The following is a 16,581-nucleotide window of genomic DNA, read 5'->3' on the forward strand; positions in this document are numbered from 1 at the left end:
GGCGGTGGCGAAGATTTTCCAGAGGAAGTCCAATCCCGGCTAGAGTTCAGGGCACTTGAAGCATGTACAACACATCGTCCATCGGATGGGACATTAAGCCGTGGTGATCCCCAATTCGTTACGAGCAGGCTAGTACCGACGCCGGGTATCTCTACACCTTTGGATAGCTATCGGATGACTCTAAAAAAAACTATACCATAAGAAAATAAACGCACCGGTTCTAGTATGAGCGCCAGAGTAAAACTATACTGGGCCCGGATTTGGGTGAAGCCTGTCATCCATTCATAATATTGTAGCTATACAATCCCGCCCGTAAGTAGCGTGCAAGCTAGTCATATGGTGGCCAGGTGAGGATTACGAGTGAATGAATTCGTAATGCCGTTGCTTTAGGAGGGGAGGCTGCTACTTTCTGCGGCGCCTCGGTTGTATGATATACCTCTCAGCAATTATGCGTCGGATTATGAATAATCGGCTTTAATAATGCCTCCAATTATCTTTAAACATACTGTAGAACTGGTGAAATAAAAGCTTGCATTGGGGAGCCACCTTAATGACTCTCCTGATTTATGATTTCTTTCCTATTTCCCCCCGAATGGTAGTTTCCTTCATCAAAGAAAACGAAATGCATTGATTGCTATTCGTTACCCACCATTAGTGTATTCATAATATACAAATTATTTGGTTTTAGAAATCCCAGTTTAGACGAATGGCAATGGTCAATTTTAACCTTATTTGAAAAAGACAAGATTGGCGCCCATGCGATTCCACTCCACGTGACGTCACAGGGACCTAGTTTCCATACGAGTAAATAGGAATTTTACATTGTCCGAGATTACTAACGCATGCATGAGACACAGAGCTCAGGGAAACATCTCTTAATAATCACACATTATAAATACCTAAGTTTGGAAAGTTTCCTCCGTTTGACAGAGGAATAATAATCCTTATTTAAGCCAAGCGCTACCTGCTAGCGGGGTACTCAGCTACCTGCTAGCAGCCTGCGTCGTATCAGCACTCAAGCCTGGCCCCAAGGTCAACCTCACACGGCGACAGCTGGAACCAGAAATACGTCACACGGACTTTTCTCAGCATTCCTACTTAGCCGTCGCGTTTTCGCGCGCTTGAAATTTTTCACTATTCGTTTAATCGCGAAAAATAGATATTGTCATTCGAAAATTTAAAAGCGTGAAATGCGTGCTCCAGGAGTAATAACATTTCGATTTAGGCATTAAAAAATATTAGGAAACCACCCTATTTTGCAAATATTCTCGATTATATAACTATTTCTTCATGTATACTACGAGCCATTACCTTAGCTTTTTGTTTTAAATCGTTCCCTGTGACGAAAATTTGCAGTAAGACAAATACTACAAATTTACTAAATAACAAATCATACTAAATATTAACGCAAATATAAAGAATGAGATCGATGACTTTATGGAGCAAAGTAAGTTAAAATTTGGAAATTCGGGGAAAAATAGGAAAGGAATCATTAATCAGGAGAATCATTATGGTAGCGCCACAGATCAAGATTTTAATTCACAAGCTCGACAATTTATGTTTCAAGATAATTGGAGAAAATATAAAAGCCAATTGTTTTTAAGCCGATGCGGAATTCCTGAGAGGTATAGCATATAACCGCCGCATTATGGAAAGTATCAGATATAGCACCCCCTGCCTCATGCCAAAGCAACAACCTTAATCCTCACCTGGCCACACTATAAAGCCGGTGTCCAACGGTCCAATTGGCATCCAAATTTTTGGACCAAAAATTTTGATGCAAAAATTTGTATGCAACTGAATGGGGGTCTCCCACGATCCATCTTGTTCGGACCAAAAGATGGAAAACATGATATTTATGTAAACAAATGTGGAAGCTTGTGAAGTGGAGGATTCTGTCTTTTCTAGGAGTTGAAATTGTCTGAGATTGTCTGAGAGAGAAATTAAAGAGTGGAAAAAAGAAAACGGGGGGAGAGTTGGACTTGGCCTTGGCCAGAAACAGGATATAAAAACTTTGGAATAAGCATGATAACCATGTTGGAGAAGGAGTTGCTTGCCGAAGTTCCAGTATATTATCGACATTAATTCATGATGAGTGAGGATATTTTCACGTCCCTTATCAGCAAGGTTGAGGGCAGAATAAAACGCCAGGATACAAACAGAGGCAGTTTATTCACGCAGGGAAAATGTTATTAATAAATGATGGACATTGTAGTTGAAATGATGTTATGAATAGTGCTGTAAACATGCATTGAAATCACATTTTTTTCTCTCCTAATCGAGCAGTTGCTAAAATAAGGTCCTTATCCTATAATCATAGAGATTGAAACGGGCAGCTGTAGGGTTTCACAGGTATTCACTTCTCCAGCTGCTCGCTCGCTTGGAATCGCATGCCCTCCACAAAACTAACCTGTAGAATTCGGCCTTGATACCTTAAGTAAATCTTTTATTCTTTCCAAAACACCACTCCTTGTATTGCAAGTCTAATTGATCGCTTCCTTCTTATTAAACATGAACTCATTATTATGGATTTCCTAGTTGAGAGTTTACATCGCCTATCGAGGCCAATTTTTGCTCATTTTTACTTTTATAACCACACCAGGCGATGAAATAGACGATTATGATCTTAGTATATATTTATATTTTTATGTTATTTACCTCATCGAGGAACATTTCATTTATCAAAGTATTGATATTTGAAATAATATTTTGTGAGTTCACTTCGCTGTAAGGTGACGTTATAGATTCAAAACTGAACCTTTTAGTATGTATTCTATATAGTATTTATGAAAAAACTCCACTGGTTTCGACCTTTTCAGGTCTTATCAAGAGGTGAACAATAATGATCATTACCTGAAAAGGTGGAAAATGGTTGGATTTTTAATGCATACTGTGTGAAATACAACAAAGTTTATTTTTGTGTTTGCATAAAATATAAGTCAGGTAGAATTTATACCCTCCGATTTCTGGCTTTTTGGCCAAAGCACCATTGTCCTAGTCCTTTTTCTACTATATGTCCCTATCCCATTCTTTCCTTACCTCTGAATTTATTTTAATATTTATTAATTATAATGCTCATGCAGAGGAAAATAAGTTTAACCTGCATGGCCTGTATGTCAGCGCTTGGCAATGCTTTTTTGTCAAAGGCCCTGCGATTGGTTGGTTTCATCCAATTGGATGAGAATTTAGAACCTGTCCTATCTATTTGAACAAAACTAAGTTTGGTCCAAATGATAGGACCAAAAGCTCTTTAGATGAAATTTTGACCGTGGGAGACGGTGCACGTCAGTTGTATCAAAATTTGATGCAAATTTGACCATGGGACATCGGCTTAATTAACCTGCACGCCACTTACGATGGGATTGTAGAAACAATATTATGAATGGATGAAAGGCCATTAACCCAAGTCCAGGGTCAGTACTGTTTTACTCTGGCTCTCAAACGAGAAACCGTATGTCAATGGGGAATTTTGGGTGTAATTTTTTGCGGGCGTACCGCTTTGATCACGGAAGAAAAAATAATCCTGTGCTTCGACACGATGAATATTTGAGAGTCATGAGCATGGAAAATGTTACATTGTAAAGAAGATCGCAGAAGTAAAGAGTGCAGTTACACAATAACCAGAGAGCATAGGATTTTTTGAATTACATGGTCTTTGCCATGATACTTCGAGGCTTAATGTCTAGCATACTGTAACATGAAGACAATAAGACAGCGATTGGTGCACCTATTGCATGCAACATGCTCTTTGGAACACTGATTACTTACCACTGAATGATGTTATACATTCGTGAAATTTGTCAATCACTTAAGTTCATGATTGAAAAGCTGAAGTTTGCAGAAAACTAGGTGACTAAGAGGTAGACTGGCCAAAAGGGAAATTGTGATAGAGACAGAAGCTTTATTACTAGGATCATGGAGAACTAAGAAGATTCAAAATGGATTGAAGAGGGGATGGCCTACATTGTGATCTTCAACACAGAAATCCTAGTTTATGCCACTTTGCCACTGATTCTGGCACTGACCTTGAAGTCCTATTGGAGCCTAATCAGCATAGCGATAAAAGGTAGTAATCTGTGGGATTTTATAAGCTGATGGGTTATCCAATGTATTATGATATGCTTGGAATAATGAGTCTATGCTCTTTCCACAATGGCAAAAGTTTTTGTCACAAGTCTCCCAGTATTTTGCACATAGATTTAAATGTTATATTTTCTGATGATCTCCAAAATCAGCACAAATTTGAAAGTGATTTATAATTAATCTAAAAACTTCATAATACCAGAATTACTTCATATCTCCAGTGGAATACAGCACATTTTTAGCTACATATATATATAAGTATAAATAAAAATAATTAGTACTTCTTAGAATAAACTGAGATAAAGCTATTAAGTAAAGAAAAAGCAGTTACACCAATGAATGAAACAATTTAAAATTTTCAGATAGAACGAACATTGAAGTGCCTGGTGCATGCATCAAATGAAGACATCTTTTTGCGAAAATGAAATTTCCACGTCAACAATAAGCCGAGGGGAAAAACTTTCAGTGAAGAGCCACCTAAAAGTTTAACAACTTTCCAATATTTCCAGAAATTATGGAGGGGGAAGAGATGCTATCTCCTCTTCCTTTCATCAACCACTAAAAAAGCCCCTTCAGCCCCCTATAAATAAGTGTTGCCATTTACAACAGACAGTTGCTTTTACCAAGGTGGCTATCTTTCTAGTGTAATAATGTCAATTGGTATATGTCAGGAGGGGCTTCATGAGTACATGAAAATACATATCATAAATAAAATTTGGTCTTAGGTGTTTTTTTTTAACCTATTTTAGTAACACTTTGAATGAAGTTTTCCCTCCTGAAAACCCTGTGTTTTTTTCAATTTTTAAAAGCCATAATTAATACGTGTAGAGCCATTTAAAATCTGGAATTCAAAATATGTGGAAAACACTCAAAAAATAAGTCTATTTATGATCAATGATCCCTCGAAAGCTTCAATTAAAGTATTAAAATGTAAGTTTTAAATTATTATAATTTCCTCCAAATTTAATGTTGCTGAATGAAACAGTTTCCTTTTTACATTTTCTGTCATATTTTGTTGGAAAATAACTACACCCAGCTTATTACTCGTTTCATCACCTTCAATAACAAACTGAATAATTTAAGAACCTACATTAACCTGTTAAGAAATCAAACAATAATCACCCACCTCTGGTGACCCAAACTTCAGGTACAATCAATGAAGAAATAGCCTCAGCTACAGACACAGGAGTATTGAAAAAAACCTGAAATTATACAAATTTCAATAATAAATTACATGACAAATTTATAGTGTATCATATTTGAAATATTTCTGAGGCTTAATATTATAATTTGTAAACACGATGAGTGAAATTTGTCTTGAAAAATCATTTGGCTGAGCAGGGACCTGAAACTAGATCTCCCACTTGCTGGTCAGGTATGCTGGCAGTTACAACAAAAACTTTTGAAAGTTTAAATATGTACAGCAGACTCCCGATTATCCGGCTGCGGTATATCCATGCTACGGTATATCCGTGCTGTGGCTTATCCGTGCATGATTTTCACTCTCGCTCAATATTTTCCGCAATCTTCATAAAAAAATAAAATCGGACGCAAAATCATCGGAATCACTGCATTAATGCTAGGATACATTGGGGCTTATTATTTCCGCTAAAATCCCCTTTCATATAACGGAAGCGATCGCGCGCTAGCTGTATTCACGGGAGCACCGTGTACGTGTTTTCCAGGCCTCGCAGCGCGCGACCACGCTCCGTCATCACGGATACACGTCCCTCAGCAGTTGCAACCGGGGCAACTTGTGGGAAACGCGACTACGTGGCGTAGTGCTTGACAGTGTAGTTTCCAACATTTTTTATACAACTTATCCGTATCCGTGATCACACAGCCACGGATGTGTGGTTTTCGAAAACAGGCCTTACATGGAGCATTAATAATACGATTTCAATCATGCCGCTAAATTGATCGCGAACTGGCGAATAAAGCTCTCAACGAGTCCGGGAAGCACTTTAAGATAACAGAATAATGGCATGAATAATAATATATTGCTTGTTTTATGTAAATTATAAACATTACAAGACATTAATGTGAAGTTTGGGTGACCCGTGTTTTCCGATTATTCGTGCCGTCCCTCCCCAACATTAGCCCGGATAATCGGGAGTGGACTGTATTTGAAATAATGACATCAAGAAAATAAAAGGAGGGCCAGAAGAAAGATCAAGTTCATTAATGGGGATACCCATGGATGATTTCATGGCTAATATTGCTTACGAGAATTCTTGCGGAAAATTTCCTTTTTTATGAAGCCACATTCAATGTGTGTAGAGCCTTTTAAAAACAAAGAATTTTCAGCAGTCACGAATAACGAAATTTTTTCATTTAACCCTTTCATTTTGGTTTATTTCACAAAGAAATGTAGTTTCAATTACTGAGGAACTTAGATAACCTCCAAGTCAACAAGATTGAATGAATGGGATGATGAGGGTTGCAACACAATGAGACTTACTGATAAGGAAAATCGTCACTTTGGGAATACCTGTCGTCATTTCTCAGGGTAGTCCTAAAAGGAAAAGTAAAACATATAAAAAATAAATTCACTCCTCCTAAGAAGAAAAAAATTCCTAAAAAGAAGAAAAATTTTCAATTGTTTACATTCAAAATACACAGTCATTATTGTTGTGCTTTTGTTGGCTGTCAATTGTGCTTTCCATTGGAATCAAAGAATCGGCAATTAAGGGAATTACAGCAAAATTTTTGATCAAGATGCTGAAGGCAGATTAAAAGCAGCTTTGTGTTGAAATCTCACATGGCATACTGGACTCTACAAACAGTGACCTCAACTTCATAAACTCCATAATCACTCGTGATGAGTCCTGGGTATGAGGGGATGACCAGAAAACCAAATCCCAGTTGTCACAGTGGAAGTATTCGATGTCACCTAGACCAAATAGGCTCACATTGCAAGTGTTATAGCAAGGTTTGTACTTTCCTTGCATTTGAATTTCCTCTTTTAGGCAAAAAAAACCACACTCCTGTGGTTCAATAGGCTTCTTACTTGGCTGACTTTGGCTGTTTCTATAACGCAAGAGACTATTGAAAGGAATGCAATTTCAGACAAGAGAGCAAATAATGGCTGAAACAACAGCTGAGATATATTCTCTACCCTGAAAGAGTTCTCCTCGGAATACTTAGAGACAGAACTGGTGGAAGTGGAGTGGGGAGTCCCATGAAGTATTTTTTCCCTTATCAAAAGTCTGATACTTGCCTAATAGACCTTGTATTTGAGCTACACAGTAAATCTTCAAAATATTCTGAAGATTCACTGTGTGTAGCTCAAATCCAATAACTTTTCAGATAAGTTGGATCAAGTCAGGTGATATTTGTAAAAAAGTGATGTGATAAGATAAAAACTTAACTGATGCATTTTTCAAAGATGATTAGATAACAACATAACGTGTTGGTACCATTGCATTTTTCACACTTTATTTGTAATAACAAACCCTACTGGTTTCAACACTCTCGTATCATTTTCAAGGGTACTCTCCCATAGGGTCATAAGTGTACAAAGAGAACCCCTTGAAAATGACAAAGTAGTATTGAAATCAGTAGGATTGGGTATGTATTCCAAATAAATCGTGAAAAATGCAAGGGCTAAGTTCTTATCTAATTAACGTTGCAGGCATATAAATTACAGGAAAAGGTGAAAGTTGTAGAGTAAGCAAGAAAGGAGGGAAAAAAAAGGATTCATGGATAGAAAAAAAGAATAGGCCTTTTGCTGGAATGGAGAAAATTCAATTAAAGCAGCGGGAAAAGCTGGGGTGATCTGTTCCATCTAAACAAACCTTTACTAGTAGTCTACCCTTAATGTTGTGGATGAATGTTTCACAGGATTCCCTCCAGGTGAACTGCTCTATTAGAGCTGACATTTCAGACCAGAGATCAAATAAAGGCTGAAACAACAGCCGAAATAAATTCTCTACTCTGAAAGCGTTTTCCTTGGAATACTTAAAGGCAGCATTGGTGGAAGAAGAGTGGGGAGTCCCCTGAAGTGGGGCATTGAGTATCCTGAGGACGATGAGGATCACTCAACCCTGAGGACGATGGCAGAGTTAGCCATTGTAACGTTGGCTCCAATAGAACAGCTCACTTGGTGGAAATCCTGCAAAGCATTTATCCACACCGTTTGCCAGGAAAGCATCAAGTCTTATAATACCTTTAATGTTACCCAATCCTGACAGTGGCACAGAAATCAAGGGTGGAGACGTTTGAAATGTGGTGCCACAGTAGTGTAGAAAATCAAAAGGATTGATCAAGTGAGCGATGGGAAAGTCACAAGTTAGTAAGAAAGAAAAGGAGACTCATGAAAATTTTAAGAAGAAGACAGAAAAATTGACTGGCCATATTGGGGGGCAAGACAATCTTTAATAGACAGGTGGATGGTGAGAATGGAAAAGGAACAGCCTGAATAAAAAAAATGGAACAGGAAGGACGTGAAAGAAAAAAAGTAGCCAGTCAGTGAAAAGATTAGCTAATAGGCAAACTGAGTGAAGATCTACTTCAAATCAATCTTAAGATTGTTGATCAGAGATGATGATGTTTTTGAACACAATATTATTAATAGGGTATCATGAGCATGCTGAATTACTTTTGAATATACGTATCAATTTCCTGGGGCTGGATGAGAGGTGTGTCTATTTATCTGCTCTGAGTCTAGCTTTGCCACTGGTTGTATCCTTTAGGCAGCTAGTCCGCAGATATAAGACTGACTGTGCTTTACTTTCTTGAGAATAAAACAAACCACAATTAAGAACAGGCGACAGAATTTAAAATGGGGGAACTTTTGAATTAAAAAAAATATGTTATTATTGGAAATAGAAAAACTGATAAAGTGACCTTCCGGCTGGCTTTCACCAAATTGGTCTTCATTGGCAATTGATGTATGAAAGTACATAATTTTGGAAAAGGAGTACAGAAACTTAAAAAATTCATTAAGTCAACAACTGATGCAGTGGAGGAAGAGTTTTCGGGTTTCCAGCCGGGACCAAGGGTTTTTCAGCATCTTCAGGGTGAAGGGTTCACCATGAAGACGATGGCAGACTTCGAAACGTCTGTGCTGAGAAACCCTTGGACCCCGTAGGAAACCCGAGAACTCTTCCTCCAATCTATTCGCCGGGAAAACCTTAGATCCTTCATTATTGACGCAGTTTTTTTTATTTAATCGCAGACATACATCAGTTACACATTTACGTAAATCTCACACATTATTTTAACTCAAATTCGCCTTGAAGTAATAAAAACATTGGCCACCTTACACCAATAGAGTAAAAATTTTGAATGACAAGCCTATGTAAAGAGGCTGAAATTATTCTTTACCTGAAAGACTAACAAGGAAAGTATTATAAGGTTAAAACTATGAACGTAAATTGAATAGAATATGCGGTTACAATGGTAATGGGGAAACAAAAATTATAAAAAGTTAATATTCAGCATTGACGCGTCAATTTTCATCAGTAATTCTTGCATTATGACGAATCTTTGGTCTTAAAACTTTACCGACGCATTTATAGGGGAATAATTGTCTTTCACAATCGACAGCGAAGCTAAAAATGGGACTGACATTTTTATCGTCAAATTTTCCTCCGCATAATGAAAAAGAAATTGATTAAATCTCAATACAAAAATTTAAAGGCAAATGTAAGAAGCAAATTAAGAGCGTGGAATAAAGCAACATAAGAGTCATAAGAATGAAGCATAGCAATAGCAACAGGTATGTCATTATGGTACTTACATGAAGTTGCAAAGTATTTCACTGTTAAGGAAGAAAATTCGAGTATGTAACACGTATTGAAGTCAAAAACAGGTTATTATATGCTGATGCATACACTCCTAATCGAAGAAAGACACCATAACACCACAAAATGGTAAAACACAACACAATACGCATCCAATTGTATCTATTACAAAAGCATCATATTCAAATTCGTATGCTATCTTAGACCATTTAAGTAAGTAGACCTGCCATTCGGGCGGAACGCTGTGGCCAACATCGCACGGCGTGGAAGTGGGTGGGATGAGGGAGCGTGACGTCACGGTTGGGACTGCAGACGATATTCCGTATGCGCGCTTGAGATATTTTAACGCTCATCCGCTGCAAAGTCGCTGAAAAGTGACGATATTGGGCACGCAAAATGATTATTCACTTAATAAATATATTTTTACGATGAACTAAGGCATTTTATAACATTGACTGTGCGCAAAAAGCTAAGTAAATCAAGATAAAGCGAGAAGCGATCGTATTAAATAAATTGATTAAGAATGTCATATGTAAACATGAGCGTACCCAGCGAAGGGCAGGGGGAGCAGCTGTCCCCCTAGAAGCAAAAATCGCAAAAGTCTTTAAGCAAAATCAGTACTGAATTAAAACGAAAGTATTCAACAAATTTTCTTCAAACCATGAACGAAAAATGATATGTATTAGTATAAGTTAAGTAACTGAAATAAAACTATTTTTTCAATGAAATAATCTCATAAACTAATAAAGCGCTGTTATAATGTTCTTATAATGTTGGTTTCATTCATCTTTTCCATGCTAAAATGTCACAACTTGGCTTGCCCCCCCCCCTCCTAGATCATGGCTTCCCCCCCTAGACCATGGCTTTCCTCCCCCAAGACCATGGCTTCACCCCCTCTAGGTTAAAAGAAGGGGTTCTGGAAAGTATCACGTAATTATTTCCGCAAAAACCAGTTTATTGCGATCTCGGTAGTCTTCAATAAAAATAATAAACAAATCGTTTTATTTGAAGCACAATTTTAAACACAATGAAGCCTAGATTAACGTAATTACACTGAAAATACGCATTTTGAAAAATCCTACGTGAGATTAGAAAGAAGGCGAGGAGTAAAATCCTACGATATCTCATATAGGATGAAGGGAGGGGTCCATAAAAAGGCAAAATTATTTTAGAAATATTACTTATTAATAGTAGATTAACCTAACGGTGACATTCCTAGAAAATGAATATTAAGACTGTCCCAACGGTCGTGTGTCATTTTTAACCCGTAATTTTAGTAACTTTGCATCGAGCAATACTCATGAGAATTGGCACACTTATACGGGGAAAGGTCCTAAGTTTTGTTGAGTTTAAGCAAAATTTTACAATTTTGACCTTTTGACCTCACAATGTGGGTCCAAACCAAAAATTTTAATTTGCCTTATGTGGTTTTAATGTAAAAAATCGAGCTTGAAAAATGTCTGAATTTCATTGACCAAAATGTTAATTCTTGGGTTTTCGGACACAAGAAACCCGAAAAAACACTTTCATTTACGAAAATTCAGCCGTTGACCCAGTAAGGTCACCGTCAAGGTCATAAGGGTGGCAAAAAGAATAGCATATACCAACAAAGGTGTCGATCCATGGATTTTATAGGGCACCCAAGTCATTGGTATTGTCCAAATACCCGTATTATTCACTAATTGACCTCCAAGGTTAATACGGAGGTCAAAGGCCATAGAGGTAAACGTCCGGCCATCGTGACACACAGGTTTCGAACCATATGTTTTGAAGGGTGCCAAAGTCGATTTTTCAGTTAATAGATCCGTATTGTTGATTTTTTGACCACCGAGGTCTCAATGGGGGTCAAAGTTCATAGAGTTAAATGTCTGGCCATCATGACAACCAACGTGTCAAACCATAGGTTTTGAACGGTGCCAAAGTCGGTTACGCAGTTCATTCATCGTACAACAATTTATTTTGACCTCCGAAAGTCATAATGGGGGTCAAAGTCATAGAGATTTTAGTCGACCGCTTTGACTTTCTGACCGCTTTTGATTCAGATATTTTAAACTTCATTCGCTACTTCGATTACCAAAATTTTATCACCCTCAATAACTTCAATAGCATTTTAAAAAAAGGTGATTGATTGTTTTTAAACTCTAGCTAAATTTGAGGATTCTTTTTCAAAACTCTCCTCTACAATTCTAGGACATTAAGCCTGATATAGAAAGTAGGAATTCATGGTGTGGTATAATTTAAAAATTCTATCTACTGCTGACGAAAGAGATAACTAGCGCGTTTTACAGTAACCAAGTATTTTCTTATACATGCGACTTCCGCAGTTTCACAAAATTCTTTCAGCATTTGAAGACGCACAGTGTAATGTAGAAATAGAAATATATTTTAATGACAATATTTTCCTCACCTGCGGGCAACAAAACAGCAGCTGTTTGAACGGCGTTGTGTATCATGTGCGCAGCAAAACCGATTTGATAACTTGTGATGTACAGGCCTTAGATCTGAAGGAATGACTCTGAAAAATGGCATGGAAAGACATCCTTCTGCTGATGCAAGTTTCTTTTCTTCGTTTTTATTATAAATGTCTGTATTTTGGAGGAAGATGCAGAAGTATTTAAATATCTTTTATGCTCTTGCGTCTCCAAGTGCTTCGAAATATCATTCCTACTGCCGTGAAAAATAGAAAATTACCCGTTACATTTCACACATTAGACAAAGTAATCGCTCCTGGATTTTTTTAATGAAATGAGATTCACTTCTTAAATGATCTTTGAATTTTCATCCTCTTTTGTTACGCATTATGACAAAAATCTAAAAAATAAAATCATGTCATAAAGAGTTTTAAAAAATACATACGTACAAAATTACAAGAATATATTTATTAAGTTATTCAATGAATTAAATATAATTGATTGTTTTAAAGCAAATTTATCTTTAAAATTATTTTAATCCAATCCTCTCTTTCTTTCTAATTATAAATATGTTAATAGGTATTATTTATTCCCAGAATTTTCCGTAGCGTACGTAAATCGTAGGTGTCACTTGCAATGCCGGCGCTAGACCTTTTTCCACCATCGCAAAATATAAATAACACGAGAGCTGTCTGCTAAGTAAAAAATTATGCATTTATGAAATAACTAAATTACTTACCTAAATAATATGAATTCTTATTTGTTGACATCCCTTTTTAGTAGCGCTAGCGCGCAGTTCAATTTGCATCGCATAATTGACCGTTTAAAAATTACTATATGCGAAGGCGTTGCCGCGTTACTTCGTGGACGACCGGCAAATTCTTTACACCATGACCCTTTTCCTCTCTAAAATTCCACCCGTTTACAATTTTTGTGCAAGATTTCATGTTTTTATAACGATGTTCCGAATGATGCTAGATCGCTAACGAGATAAGAAAAAAATCTGCGGAAGTTTACTTAGGGCTTTGTCTTCATTTTACTGCCACAATATTTTTTCGTCGCTGCTAATGCCGAAAAATGCCACTGTTCATTAATTGTTAGTTCACCAATCCAACCATGGCTGAGAGAATACTTCTCGTACATAACGCAATAAATATTAGTACTTTTAATTGACAAATTGCGAAGAAAATGGTCAGAATACCGAAGTGATACAGTGAATCCCCATTCGTAGCCATGCGCTACGACGATGAGCGTCCCAACCGTGACGTCACGTCGCATTAAAAGTGGGCGGGGAAGGAAGGGAGCGGAGGGGAGATGTTGGCCACACGGCGAGATATGGGTAGGGGTGGGGAATGGCGGGTCTAGTTCTTATATGGTCTAAGTATGCTATGGAAAACAAACGAATTTCATAATTCGTACACAGACCGCGCAATCAAAATTTTCAGGAAAAGGATGAAGATAAGGAAATTTTTGAAGATAACAACAGGATGTTATTTAATAATCTGGTAATTAGGTGGGTCATCATGTAATTTTTGATATTTATGTGGTAGTAGATTGTGTTATCGGTGCGGATGGAGGGTATTAACCAAAAACCTATGATCCATTCTAAGAAATAGCTAAAGTATAACTAAGTGTAGAAACTGATTTTAAATCGCTGTCTTGTAACTATCTTGCGGATAGAAAAGTGAAAAATGGTTCCAACCGATTGTATGTTGGAGCTCACTTCTAGCTTTGGTTTAAATACTCTTGAATTGCCACTAAGGCAAGCATATTCAAACGTAGATTGAGCTTCTTTTTGTACCGATATAATTTGAAAGAAAATTTATTGATAAAATTGTATTACAAATTTACAATACACTTTTTGAATCTTACATATTTAACCATATTGCTATCATTTAACAAGGGCAAATTTTTATTACTTGTATTTTTCAGTTCATTTACAGTTGACACATATTTAACCCTTCTCTGTGTACAAAATCCTTCATCTAGATCTCTGCCAGCTGGCAGGCACATTATATCTGCCTTTAAGCGATCTGATAATAATTACTTTATTTATTGTACATTATTCTGAAGATCTTAATGAAATTATATTTTACATCAATGTGTTTCAGTCTTTCTGACTCTCATGACTTAACAAGTACAATCTGTGTTATCTTAGTACTCTGGAATGGAAACTTTTATTATTATCTGAGCATTGTGTTCTTGAATGAAAAATATCCCATTTTCAGTTACTCTACTTAAAGAAAACAAGTAACATCACTGATATCTCTGATGATGAACTCTTACATTAGTTTTATAATTATTGGCAATAGCTTATATCTTGGTTATCACTTGTCAGAAATCATCAACATACAAAAGTAGATAAATAATATTTTGCTCCAAATTCTGAACGTAAAAACTCACCTGAAATACATCCTTTGAATCCTAGACCTTTCTTGCATTCATCCAATATTCTAATCCATTCTGATAGGACCTGCTTTAAACCATATAATGCTTTGATTAATTTACAGACATGGTTTGCTAATAAAATTACACCTGGCAGCCACATGAATACATAAATCCTCCTTAATATGCCATTAAGGAAAGCATACTTAACAACTAGTGGCTCAAAATCTGATTTTTCTTATTACATAACTGTATTTAATGTCCAAACAGTGGCTCATTTAGCAACTGGAGCATTAGTCTCTATATTATGTATGCTTTTCCTGTGGGAATATCCTTCAATAACTATTCTTTCTTTGTATACGTTGACATTTCTTCATAGTCATGCTCTGAAGCAGATCTCCACTTACTTTTAAGTGGTCTTATCCCTTCAGATTACAACACAACATTCGAAGTACTCGTTTCTTTTAGTGCCTGAAATTATTCAAAGACTACCATCCCTACCAACTTATCATCAAAATTGACCAGTTCATATGTACCTTGTAGCTTGTGGTTCATGATTTAAACATTCCACTTGTGATGACTGATAATTAGCAATGCTATTTTTTATACATTCCTCTTCACGAGTTATACTCAGCTATAAATGCTAACTTGACATAAACATTAAAATATTGAGGTCCATTTAACTCGCTATCTCCTCCTGACTTCTGGCTCACCAGATAATTCTTGCTGTGCATTTTCTTAACATTTTTCTTATTTTATGTTTAGATTATTACCAAACTCTCTTGACTCCAAGTCTTCTGCCTTCTCTCTCAACTTTGCATGTTTCTGTGCTATATTAGTCAATGATCATTTGGTTCTCGTTATTCTCATGCCAGTCTGGTTTTTCATTGCCTGAAAATTTTCTTCTTGTCTCATCAAATATTAAATTTCTAGCCACAATGACTTTCTTATCCTCTATATTAAATTATATATTCCTCTGTTATCATGTATACTGTAACCTAACATAACACATTTTATGTTCTTTGAATAAAACTTACCAGCCATTCTTAGTTTTAAGTAGGAGAACCAAACACACTCAACTTTGCTTGATTAGCTTTCTTGCCTAGCCATAACTGTGCAGGAACTTTTACCTTGAGTGCTTGAGTGGGTGATCTGTTTAGCAGATAAAAGTTTTGGATTGGACACTCCATAACCTATGGCAACTACATACATACAAGTTATCCTTAATTATTTTTCCTTTTCCGGGCCAAGGCATGTTTAAATGATGCTAATGAAATATGTAACGGATGTAGTATATGTCCACTTGAATGTTTTCACGTACATCTACTTTCTATGCATCCATGCCTTATCTGTGGGTTCTCCTCATGGTTCCTGGATGTGGAAGTTTTTTATACCTGGTATATAAAACACCGACTATTAAATTCCCGCAACCTAGAGCCATGAGGAGAGCCCGATGATGACACATGAATGCATCAAAATTAGTTGTAAATGAGAACATTAAAGTGAACATGTACTCCATCCTTTATGTATTTTATTTACATCATTATGTTCCAGAGCACAATGGTTTAACTGAAATATGCGTCCTCTATGCTGGAAAATGGAATCAAATTTATCTTTTGGCATTGGCTAATTATGATGATGGAAAATCATAATCTTAAGCTGGATAAAATAGCCATGATGGCTGTAATTGTTGTTACAGGTAAGTGTAATCAAGAGATGTGAAATAGGTCAGGAAAAAGTCAGGGAATCTTGTCCGTGGCAACAGGGAAAACTGAAGTCATGACACATGGAATTTATAATATTCATCTCGTTGTTGGCTGGCTGAGGACTTACATAACATATTTAGCACAGGGAGATAAGGTAAATTTGCCTTTCGAAAAAGATGAATTCTATAAATAACCATTTTTATTATTGTGAAAGGAAAATTAAGGTTCTGACAATGTCACCCAGCATTG

The 16,581-nt window shown here is 36.5% G+C and overlaps 1 protein-coding gene across 2 annotated transcripts in view; it reads right to left on the reverse strand.

The window, feature by feature from the left end:
• The window catches only part of LOC124154164 (potassium channel subfamily K member 18), a 129,490-nt gene extending 119,480 nt beyond the window's left edge, over positions 1–10,010 (reverse strand). The window contains exons 1-3 of one of the 2 annotated variants that reach the window (XM_046527719.1): positions 9,827–10,010; positions 6,545–6,598; positions 5,210–5,285 (exon numbers count right to left, since the gene is read on the reverse strand). The gene's annotated coding sequence lies outside the window, so the exon portion shown is untranslated. The remainder of the gene's footprint in view (positions 1–5,209; positions 5,286–6,544; positions 6,599–9,826) is intronic. The other variant, XM_046527720.1, reaches the window with a different exon arrangement.
• Between the last annotated feature and the right edge of the window lie 6,571 nt (positions 10,011–16,581).

The sequence above is a fragment of the Ischnura elegans genome, chromosome 2, assembly GCF_921293095.1.
Source record: "Ischnura elegans chromosome 2, ioIscEleg1.1, whole genome shotgun sequence".
Taxonomy (NCBI): Eukaryota; Metazoa; Arthropoda; class Insecta; order Odonata; family Coenagrionidae; genus Ischnura; species Ischnura elegans.